The sequence below is a fragment of the Protopterus annectens genome, chromosome 5.part1 (genome assembly GCF_019279795.1).
Source record: "Protopterus annectens isolate FY-2018-M chromosome 5.part1, PAN1.0, whole genome shotgun sequence".
NCBI lineage: Eukaryota > Metazoa > Chordata > Ceratodontiformes > Protopteridae > Protopterus > Protopterus annectens.
In genome coordinates, this window is record NC_056736.1 from 526,023,590 (window position 1) to 526,036,242 (window position 12,653).

Genomic DNA, 12,653 nt, shown 5'->3' on the forward strand with positions numbered 1-12,653 from the left:
GAGTGCTCTTTTTATACCTACTTTGCTAGTAGATAGTTAACAGATACCTCATAGCAATGTACTTACTTTTTGGAAATCTTGTAATTACCAAGTTTCTGTATAATTTTTTTTTTATTTGTACAAAGTATGTACATCTCTGTAACTGGAGCTTCTCTCCCCATACCTCCACTGATAATAGGTTCTTTCTGAACCAGTCCGACCATCCCGGTAAACAAATGTTAAATAAATAAAGAAAGAAACAAAGAAAATACTTTAAAACTATTCCATGCATTAACACACACTTTTGCATAGTGGATCTGCAAAGAATATTCGATTAGAGTCAAAAAGTTGATATTTCTGATGAAAAATTTGTAAATCAAAGAAATTGTCTTCAGAAGCTTCTGATTCAGGTGGTATTTCTGCAGACTGGCCGACTTATTTAAAGAGATTTTTTTTTTTGCTCATATCTCTTGTCAGTTATAAACACATAGTATGTGATAACATACAAATAGCTCCCTTTTTTCTTCCTGCGGTATCTGTGCTGAGTTAAATTGCGAAAAATATAGAGGAAAATAATTGTGAATAAAAAACATTTTTTAGGAGGATTCTCCTTATGCTAAGGTTACTTTAGAGCTACTTTGCAATAAGCAGCAATACATTTTGACTGCGGTGGTGGTGCTGCGGTAGCATTGTCGCCTCACAGTAAGATGTTGTCCTGTTCGATTCTCAGCTAGAGTGTTTTCTGTGTGGAGACATGCGTTAATGGGCGTACCTTCATTGAAGGTTGTGCATCAGGGCCGGCAACTCGGCACATAAAAATCTACTGCCAATCATTAGCGGACCGGAGTTCTGCTGTGGCGACCCCTAACCGAGAATAGCCGAAAGACACAACAACAACAACAACATTTTGACTGACATGGTTCTGAGATTTTAAATAAAGTGTTATGGGCTTGTACCATCTTTCTTATCTTTATATTGCTCTTTGTCATTATTCTTTCAGAAGTTTATAACAATAATAAAGGTAGACTGTACGGGACACTAACATGAAAAGCTAATTTTCTTGGGCCTTTTTGGCAGATTTTGGTCTGCTTGACATTTTTGTTTGCATAATGCTAATACGTTTTTTTCCCCTATACTGTACCATGAGATAAAGGCAGTAAGCTCTGTCATAGCCTTTTTTATAGAATGAATTCTTAAAACTTTACTGCTATATCTTTTTGTTTCACATAGAAAATTCCAGAATTAAATCATTTATTTGCCTAACTTATGTAGGAAAGCAAAACTACAGAAAACAATTTTCTGTTTTTTTAATGTAAATGTTTATGGCATCATATATTAATGCTCTTTATATATATATTCGATAGCTGACAAACAGACATTACATCAGCTCCATCATCCAACCAGTAAAATAAAATAAAATAAAAACTTGTAAAAATTAATACACTTAAAACACCATCCCTCCAATGATGTAGCCTCAAGCACGTCAATAGTAATAATAGTAATACAGCCATTTCCTTCCTCTGTTGTTGAATACTTACAGTTTCCATCATCATTACAAATAAAGGAACAACTTTCAGTGTATCCAAAATGAAACAATTTCCATCTCTATGACATGAAACATTATTTCTTAATTTATATATTGTTAGAACATAAATATCAGGATATTGACAAGAGATCTGACCAGACCCTTGTATCTCCTTTTCCTACTGACCAGACACTAGGAGATTGCCAAGTAGGAAGAAATATGTTTGCCAATGCAATTACACTTTCTTCTAGAATTTAAAAATGGTAGCTAAAACTAACTCATATCCAGGCAGCAACCAAAAGTGAATATCCGTATCAAGTGGCAAAGATATTCATGTTGCTGATTTGATCTTGTCCAACATGCATTCCCCTTATCTGTTTAATTTCACTACAGTCCCATATCATTTGCATATAATTAGCATATTCAACACCACATTAACAACACCTTGGCTCGTAATTATGTTTTGTTATATTCCTAACTCTGTCGGGGTAATGCTATATATGGGTAAGTTTCATGTAAGTAAACTACGTGAGATAAGGGACTTTGTTATTCACATAAAAATGCAGGACCTGTCTCTATAATCATACAGAAAAGTGTAGTGGAGGAACTTTTCCCAACTTATTCTAACCTTTGCAGTAGAATTCCATTGTAAGTCCATAATTATTTGTGCATTTGTCCAATGTTGGGAATTGTAAAAGACCTATTCATTTGGTCCTTTTCCTCTATTCTATTTTGAATGCATGTAGTCCACATGTAATCTAGTATATGAATATTTTTCCCTACACATGATCTAACCTGTAAGTATTGCCAGCAAGGAATATTCTATACTGAATTATTACTTTCTTGTGTCACCTGGACATGATGATTACTAGCTTCTTTCTCATCCCATATATACATAACATGATATATACACCTTGTAATCTAGTTTTGCTGAACTACAGTCTCTCCATTTATTGGGATTTTTGGGTTACCCCAAATTTTTGTTCCTAACCACATCTTTTTTTTTTTACTGTTCTGTCATCTGATTCACACATACTCTTTGTTTGAACCAATCCCCTAGTCAGCCTGGATCCCATATTTTGTTAGACGTAGTCCATACTCTTTGAATATTCCATTGTAGTAACAGCTGAAACGCCACATCAAAATATAAAAGCCTTTCTTGTCACCTAGCCTTTAGGTAAGGTTGCCTTATTGTAGCTACTCCATATCTCCATAGATATGGGACTCCCATCCTCCTTGCTGAAACATCTTATACACCTTTTTCCTAGAAACTCTAAGCTTTTTTTGCCCTTGCCAAATATATTTATTTGTAGTCATTACAGTTTGGGACTATATTACATGTGGGAGATGCCTCATGATAAAGAGAATATTTGGAAGGAAAAAACATCTTTACTGCCTGTATCCTTGACAAAATGAGAAGACATTGATGTTTCTAACATCTAATTTGTTGCATGATACTATGCATTAATAGTTTCATATTCAAGTCTATTATTTTCCCCATATCAAAGGATAAATAAATCCTCATGTACGTACATTGATGCCTCACACTCAGAAGATATTGTTGCCACCTATCCATTTCTGATTGCATGTATGGTGTTAATGGTTTAGTTTCATTAACTTGCAGCCCTAACCAAGTCAAGAATTGTTGAATTTGTTCCAAGACAAGAAAAAGTATGTTTTCTGGGTTTTCTAACCAAATGCCACAGTCTGCAAATCATGATGTGAACATACATTTGTTTCGTGAAATACTTAAGCCATAGCTAGAAAATCTCTTATGCAAATCTTAATGCTGTGTATTTATGACTAAAATAAACATGTGTGCCGATAAGGGCAGCCTTGTGTAATGCACGTTTACCGGCTCTGACAAAAGATCATTGTTATCTTAAATAAATCCTCATGTACGTACATTGATGCCTCACACTCAGAAGATATTGTTGCCACCTATCCATTTCTGATTGCATGTATGGTGTTAATGGTTTAGTTTCATTAACTTGCAGCCCTAACCAAGTCAAGAATTGTTGAATTTGTTCCAAGACAAGAAAAAGTATGTTTTCTGGGTTTTCTAACCAAATGCCACAGTCTGCAAATCATGATGTGAACATACATTTGTTTCGTGAAATACTTAAGCCATAGCTAGAAAATCTCTTATGCAAATCTTAATGCTGTGTATTTATGACTAAAATAAACACGTGTGCCGATAAGGGCAGCGTTGTGTAATGCACGTTTACCGGCTCTGACAAAAGATCATTGTTATCCACTCTGGTTACTGGACTAAAGTAACCAACATTTTCTGATAAATGACTCTGGGAAACTGTAATACAATAAGAGCCCCCTCATAAAATTCTAATTTACTGAGTTAAAACCATTAGGAAACTATATTAGAACGGCACACGATAACATCACTGATCTTTGAGCCCATGTTTGTTTGTTCAACCATAACTTAACCAATCCTGGACCACACTCTCTGTCTTTAATAAAACCTTGATCATTATTTCTGTATTCAGCAATGATATGGTTCTATAGTTTGTTGGCAGTAATGTGTCCGTTTGAGTAATAGGATAACTGTGGCTTCTACAAGCTTGCAGTTATATCACTCCATTGCCTTAGTTTCTAAAATGAATTGAGTGGGTTGATCAATCCCTCTTGCTGCAACTTGTAAAACTCAGCATTTAACCCAATCAGTCCCTGAGCTTTGCCCACTGCTAGAGTTTGGATGGATCTTCTAGTTTCTTCCCTATCAGTGGGTTTGGATACTGCTCCTGAGATGGTGTTCAAGTTTAGTGACCTAATATACTGAGATCAGTGCTGTACAGACTGCTTTTATTTAGATGTAATTAATTTCTAATACATATGTTATGATAAACTCTTCTGAAGTAAGCACATACTGAATACTCAGTTCCCTCACTCTTTCTTGACATCTACTTGCAATAATTTTGGGGGATTTAATACCTTTTGTCCAATAACATAATCTATATTGTTTACATTTGCTATGGATACATGATTTATCTGTGCAGCTTTCCACTCATTTTCGGGACTGTTAAGGTCTGAAATGTTAAGTTATCCTAATATATCCTAAGCTTCATTTTTGATCCCTTTCTTTAATTCTCGCTTCCATTGTATTTAAACTCAATTGTTCATCTAATTTGTTAGCTCCAGTAAGTTGTTGACATCAGTGTTGGAGCTCCTTTTAAATGGTCTCCATCTCTTATCCCAAGCGGTAACTACCCTTGGGTGTTTATCCCATAATGACCTCACCCCATTTTTAATACTTTCCAGATACTTGTTATCCTGTAACCATAGGGGATCTATTTCCCGCCAAAATGTGGATGTTTTAATTGTCCTCAGTGCTAGAGGTGATAATATCTTACTATGATTTGTGAAGGTAGTGGGCACAATATCTGACCAATCCACCTGTGGACTCAAATGCTGTGTAATCCAAAACATGTTTATCCTGCTGGCTATACTTCCTGAACAATTAATGTATGTATGTATTCCATACATCTTGGATTTTGTACCCTCCAACTGTGTATTAAATTCCATTTGATACTGATTATATATCACAGACCTAAGAGTCTTGATACTCCTGCTGAATTTATATCTTATGTGGGATCAAGGACAGTATTAATATCTACCCATAACTCAGTATTATCATTCTGATTAATACATTGCTTCATCTTTAATTTGAATTCCCTCCTCGTGTATGTGTCATCATTATTTGGGCAGTAAAGATTATATTAGCCTTACGACAGCATTATCATCTTGAAGCTTCAGTATCAGTCATTTGCCTGTGTTGTCCTTATATCATTCCTTCAGTATTCCTTTCCTAAAGTTGGATATTATAATAACCACACCACATTTGACAAATGTCACACTACTCAAAAAAAATTGTCCCTTTCCCTATCCTGGTAAAGAAAGCTCTCATTTTTTTGTGCTTTAGTTTGGCCTCTTGCAAGTAAATCTACTTAGGGTCTTTACTTCTCAACCATTCTTTTACTGCTAATGTATAGAGACCCTCTGACATTCTATGACAGGATAAGTGAGGGTGTACAAGCTGATTGTCCATTTAAACCTATTCTACAGTCAGTTATTTTTTTTTAACTGCCACACTTGCATACCACACACTGGACAGACTGATTGATTATAAACAATACCCTAAACAGGCAACGTATATTAAGCAGTATTACTTACCAATGGGCCAGGTTGCCATAGGATACATCCTCTCACCCTTTAATTGCATATGAGCTACAAAGGGGTTATATGGTTTTGATATTACAGCATGCCTAGTAGTTTGTCAGGGATGAATCTAAGGGTTGAGTATCTTAAAATTCTAATCTGTACCATGCATTAAAATGCTTTATTGCACTTAAAATGGCATCTGTATTTATTTAATTGTTTGTTTATTTATGTAAATTATTTGGCAAGTGTCCAACAAGAATCACAATGGACCTGTTCCAGGTTCAGCACAAAATCAGTTCCAGACATTTAGCCCCAGTAGAGATCATAACTCAATTTCTATGCATTTGTCATTCATCAAACCTAGTGAGTATGAATGACAATGTGTATGCTGTTAGATATAAATTATAGATAAAAATATGATGCAATATGTATGTAGAAATAAATCACTGCTGGAAGAGACATAAGCTAACTGTGTCTTTAAAACAATTGTATTTGCTTTGCTTCACTCTGGGAATGAAAAGAGAGAAGGGAGAGTGTTAAGATATGAGGAAGAGAAGGAAGAGAAAAGCACATTTTCACTTTGGGATTTTATAAAGTGCATTAGAATACCATCAGGCACATCAAGGGAGGTCGGTCTGTGTAGAAGTGGCAAATCTGTTCTGTTGGGAATTTATGGGATGAACTGGTCTGTGAAGCATTTACACACAGCTGATTTTACTAGACAGCCTTTGTATTTGATTCTAGTTTGGATTGCCAGCTTAGGACCCTAATTTAGGGTGAGATAAATTCCCAAACTTTGGGACCTAGAAGTGAGAAGCTGTTCAGTTGCTTTGCCGGTGGTATTATTAATGGTACCAAAGGGTATGTGTTCTTTCCTTATTAGTTTGCTGACCGACTGAAATGGAAATGAGTTTGAATTCATTCATTCGTATAGTAAAGATGCAAGAGGAATGCCAGATTTTTGCTGTATTGGAAATCAGTTGTCTTTTTGGTCATTTATATTTCTTTTACTGTTTGAATTTTAGATTTAGAAGTTGATGAATGATAGGTGAAAATATGTAATGTATTTTAATGCAAAAAGCACTTCCCCTATTTTAACTGGTTGTTATGCAGAATTGTAATGTTTTAACTTGGTGGAATTTTGTTATGAAATGTTCAGGATAGTCATTTTAGGGGCCCTTCTGACAATCATTTTTTCCATTGCACAGTTCCATTTGTAAATGTTATCCTACCATCATTTCAATAAATCATATTTTCAGTAAAAGGAGTACAAAGTCAGTGTCAGAGTCCAGATAAAAGTGGTTCTTAGACTGTGTGCTCAAAACATGAGCTCAGAATGTTACACGGTGGCAGAGTTATAAACAGTTGTTGAAAATAATGATTACAATTCTTGTTTTTTTCAGGTTTTCTTGTTTCATGTTTTATTTGTATCCATTTTAAATAACTGATTATTTGGTAGGATTATAATTTTTAACTATTAAAAAATGTTGTATACATTTTTCAGGGTAGTCATTTTTTGGTATGCTTCTGTAAAACTGTTTTGTGCCATTGCCCAACTCCATTTGTAACTGTTTTCACACAGTCATTTTATTGTAAATTGCAGTTTGGATAAAATGTGGATACGTTCATTGTCATAATTTTGGCATTTGTTGTTTAAAGATGGTACATTGTACATTTCAGAATCAGAATGTTATTTTTCTTAGTAAGACTTATAGCTATTCATTGAAAACACTATTTAAAAAAAATATGCTGTGCTTTTTAACTGATTGTTGTGCAGCATTATAATTGTTTTTAAACTATGTGGAATATTGGCTAGAAATGTTCAGGTTAATCGTTTTAGGGGCCAGTTTGTTTAACTGTAGTGTGGTGTTACACAATTACATTTCTGAACATTGCTTCACAGTTATTATCACAATTTACATCTAAAAGACACAACTTCAATGGCATTGTTCAACAAGGAATGGTCAATAGATTGTACAATTAAAATTTGTGCTCAAAATGTTAACTTTTGGCAGAGTTATTGATATTTGTTTAAAATAATTTAAAAAACTTTTATGTTTATAAGGGAGTAAGATCTCTTTGGATGTTCATCGTGTTTCACTGTTGCAGTCATTACTCTTGGGTTATCCTGCTGACAGGCTGCCCTCGGTCAAAAGATTGTACAATTAAAATTTGAGCTCAAAATGTTAACTTTTGGCAGAGTTATTGATATTTGTTTAAAATAATTTTAAAAACGTTTATGTTTATAAGGGAGTAAGATCTCTTTGGATCTTGAAGATATACCTTTATTAATTAGCAGCCCAATGAAGAAAGATTATCTTATTGTAACTGATATTTGGTGATAAAAAATTCATTGTTGACCAAAGTGCTTACATCTGACTGTAGTGACCTTAAGCAGGGGTCTTTTCATGAGATAATCATTAGGAAAGACTTGTTTCTGAAACAAAGCTATAATAAATTTTTGCATCAAGTCTAAGACTTTAGTCAGAACATTTACTGGCTGTATCTTTAAATAAGAGATTTCATGGAGGAATCAATTGTAGTACCCATTTTGCAGTTATCCACAAACTTGGCAAACCACAATTTGTTGACATCTGTCTTCATATCAGAGAAATAGATTCCAAACAGAAGCAGACCAAACACAGAGCCACAAGGGACCCCACTAATGAATGTTCAGATGAGCAGGTACTGCCTACAGTTGCCCCATATGTACCCCATAGAAAGACTTATCATGGAAGTAATCAATAAGGGCATAAGAAACCTCCAAACAGTGGACCCATCTCAGTTTAGATTTGTCAAGGGCAGGTTATGCTTACACATCCTGGAGGACTTTTTTGAAAAGGTCCCTAAAGCAGTGGAGGAAGGTAAAATGGTACACTCCGCATACCTCAACCTGACCAAAGCTTTTGAAATAATCCCCAATCAGGTATAGTAGAAAAAATAAATAAACTCATCACCCACTGGATTGCCAACTGACTCATAGATAGGGTGCAGGAGATTAAAATATTGAAAGCTACCTCCACAAAGTGACCAATCAACAGTGGAGTCCCTCAGGGTTCAGTGTTGGGGCCTGTCCTGTTTTGCATCTCTTTCTCTGAAATAGCCATCCTGCAGGAAGGTTTGTCCCAAATAAATAACTGATGCTAAAATCATGTAGGAAAAGTAAGAAAAACACTGTTACAACTGCTAAAGCTCCTTATCACCCTAAGGATACATATCTAAGAAAACAATTGGTTAAAACTAAGAAGCTTATCCAATAAGAAAGTTACTACTGAATGCTTCACTACGGGCTGTTGACTAATTTCTAGAGCTGCAGTTGGCCGCTATGCTTCCAATCAGTACTAAGATTATGAATCTGCATTTGCATATGTGGTCTACCCCACATTTGTGATTGGGCATCTGGGTTTTAAATAGAATCTGTATAAGGATTCACATATGATCTGAAGAAGGCTATATCAGCCGAAAGAGCTTATCGGACCAATTTGTATTCCTGCATTTTACAGTTTTAATCAATAAATTTGTGGTTTTAACAGTTGCATTGTGGTGTCATGATGGAATGCCGAAAGTTTGTCTTGCATGATGCTAAAATCAGGGACAGAAACTCAATGACAAAAAAAATGTAGTATTCTTTGGGAAGAACTCTACCCCTGTGGGAACTTATATAGATGGTGACCTAAATTTTGACCAGCATATGTCCAGTGTCACAAGAAAGTCCTTCTATATTGCAAAGCTTATAAGCAAAAGGATTGTGTGTAGATCTAGACATGTCATTATCGCCCTTTACTCAGTCCTCATTAGGCCAGTCATTGAGAATAATGGCCCCTTTGGCATATATATATATATATATATATATATATATATATATATATATATATATATATATATATAGATATATCCAGACACATGCAGCAGCTGGAACACCCACTGAGAAAGCTTCCTAAAAGGATACAAGGCTTAAACAATATGTCCTATATGCACCAATTCAAACTTCTCTTACTATACTCTATAGTTTACAGACTACTAAGAGATTAACTGTGATTGGCAGATGAGGAATCCTCCGACCCAATACTTGATGGACCCAGTGCACTTCATCAAGTTAAATGGCATCAGAGATACTCAGTCTAGGGATCTAAATCTCTTTTGTAACATGAACAGAATGGTTTGGAGGGACAGGTATGTCTTGCACAGGATAACATTGTTCTGGAACATTTAGCCATGATAAATGAAGCTCTTCCCTGTACATATTCAAGTGTAGCTTGGATCTACGTACAGGTAATACAAAAGTTTCCCAAGGACTTACCATTTTAGTACTACTGGACAGTGACAGCTCCTAAATGTTTTATCCCATGTATGGGTCCCTTCAAACTATCTATGATGTTGATCACAGTTATTCTCGCTAAGGGTAGTGTATCATTTTTGACCATGGGATGAGTAAGGCCAGTCTAACAACAAGTAGTTTAGATTAATTCAAGAGCCAGAATGGAAACTGGCTGAGCTTAAAATGGCCCAGAAGGACAGCTAGCCTAGTACTTACCTATGAACCTATAAATGCAACTTTTTATTTAAAGTTTGGATATCAGGTGAAATTAGAAACCACAGTTTTATTGAATTTGTTAGACAATAGGGATTGGGCATTAGAATTTTTAACAATTTTAAACATACATCACATGTCCAAGTAATTAAAACCAAAATGCTCAAAGTTGTAGCATTAATTTTTAAGAACTTTGTTTTAAGGAATACAGAATTATTTAAAAATATATATTTAGTGTATTTGTTCGACCCATTATTGAGTAGAAAGAATATGATGTTTTGTGCATATATCAAAGGGGGTTCATTAATTTTGGAAGGAATACAGGGGAAATTTACAAAGAGACTCTGTAGGTTGAAAAATCTTCATTATCAAGATAGATATGAAGTTTTAGATCTTTTTTCCATAAGTTATAGGTTTCTGTGAGGAAATCTGTGTCTAGCTTATCTGGCATTAAGGAATGAAGAGCTCTGATTATTACTAAACACTGAGCTTACAGATTCTTTTCAAATTACTAGGTGGTGTAACAGTCCATTTAAAACTGGAAGTTGTAGAACTGTTGCTAGAGCAAAGTGTCACTTTCTATGCAATGTATGTGGAATTAGACAGTCTGAATCATATTTGGGTCTATATTAGCATGTCGATGGAAAAAAATCGAACGTCCTTACGTCGACACATATTGAATGAAATGTCACTATCTTGAATGGCCAAAACAGCAATTTTTTTCCCCAGGAAAATAAATCGCTGGGCCAACAACAAAAATAACAAACAAACCAACAGACAAAATAAAGTGGGGGGGGGGCTTTGCCTCCCACTCCCCTGATGTGGGGGGTTGTGGTCCCACACCCCCCCTACTTAAATATACCAACTAGGAGATCGCACTACAGTGGAGGAAATGGCTGGAAATATCTGGGAAAAAAATCTTTGTTCTGGACGTTCAAAATTTAGGCATTTGGTGCTATATGTGTTGACGTAATGGCATTCAATATTCAGCCCTGTTGACATGCTAATATAGACCCACTATATCTATTTAGAATAACTTGATAACTGGAATGATAGGTTTATACATTTATACTGGAGTGTGTGTTTTGATTGGCATTTTGCCTAAATGCAATTGCTTTCAAGCTATTGAAACTTTTCAAGATGGTTTCAGTGTTTTGTCTGTTTTGTGTGGACGAGGGTTGGGTGTGTTTTTCTTCTTCCTGATTTTAGTAGTTTATTAATGTTTGCCAAGTAAAATTTAGGACTGTTAATGTGGTTGTTTTTTGTTGGTGGAAACAGGATAGTTTGGTCTGTCATAGAAGTTATTTTTATGTGATTCATAAGTGAATTAATATGTTTGAATAGTAAGTGTAGCTTGATCTGTTTTCATTGTTTCCATGCTCTGTCTCACATTGACATAAGTTGTTTTATGTCAGTTGATATCCATTGTATGGAAATAATTTGACTTCTTTCTAGGAGCAGGGGCTAAGGAATTTAGAGCATCTAAGAAGTATAGAGTGGCTTTATGTAAGGAAAGAAATGTTAATAGGAAACCAGTTACTTTGTTTGAGTATGTTATTGAGTTTATCTTTGTTAAAAATTTTCTTTGAGTGCATCCAACTAAAATATATGTTTTTTAGCCACGTTTTACTGGCTTAAATTAGGAAGATAGGGTGATGGTCACTAAGAGAACCTTATAGTATGTCTGAGGTAAAGAGTATTACTTGTATTATTAGATACGATTCAGTCAAAATGTTTTGCTTCCCAGAGATTTTATGTATTTTGTTGGTTTTCTAATTAATTGGGTAAATACAAATAAGTTAATGTTTTATAAGTGGGTATTTTAGAGATTGCCCAGTCTAAATTAACATTGCTAGTAAGAGTGGATGGCGGTTTGCATTTTGTTAGATTCACATTGAGACTATCTTCTGTGGCAGTGTTGTTCTTATAAAGGGGTTTAGGGCAAATGTAAATAGCAGTGGTATGGAGTTGTGTGTATGGATTAATGGTCAGATTTGTAAGTGGAATTTTAGAAGTATCAAAGAAGGAGATGGCGACGTGAAACTTGTGGAGCGTAACATGCTTTGAGAAGAATAGGTATACTCATCTTCCATTTACAATAAGTCAGTTAGCTCGAATAATGTTCTAACATGGTAGAAGTGATTTTTTTATTTCATCAAAAATGTTAGGTTTCATTAGGTTTCAGTAGCTGCAAGATTGTCTTTTTGGTAGTATTCTCTCCGGCTACTGTTTTGTTATCTTATTACAGGGACTTGTGATGTTCACATCAGATCTTTTTATATTTTGAAGAGAAGCTGAGACTTGAGAAGAAGGTTTTGTATATTGTGATTTGGAATGAACTGGGTCAAGGGTGGGTTGGATGTCGCTGGGTCAAGGGTGGGTTGGATGTCGCTGCATAATAGTAGGTATACCCCTTTTTAATTTCTGCAAGTCTTTTGGGTT

At 35.0% G+C, this 12,653-nt stretch overlaps 1 protein-coding gene across 1 annotated transcript in view; it reads left to right on the forward strand.

Moving 5' to 3' along the window:
• SIDT1 (SID1 transmembrane family member 1) overlaps positions 1-12,653 on the forward strand; it is an 853,551-nt gene that overhangs the window by 242,957 nt on the left and 597,941 nt on the right. The gene's annotated exons all lie outside the window — the stretch shown is intronic.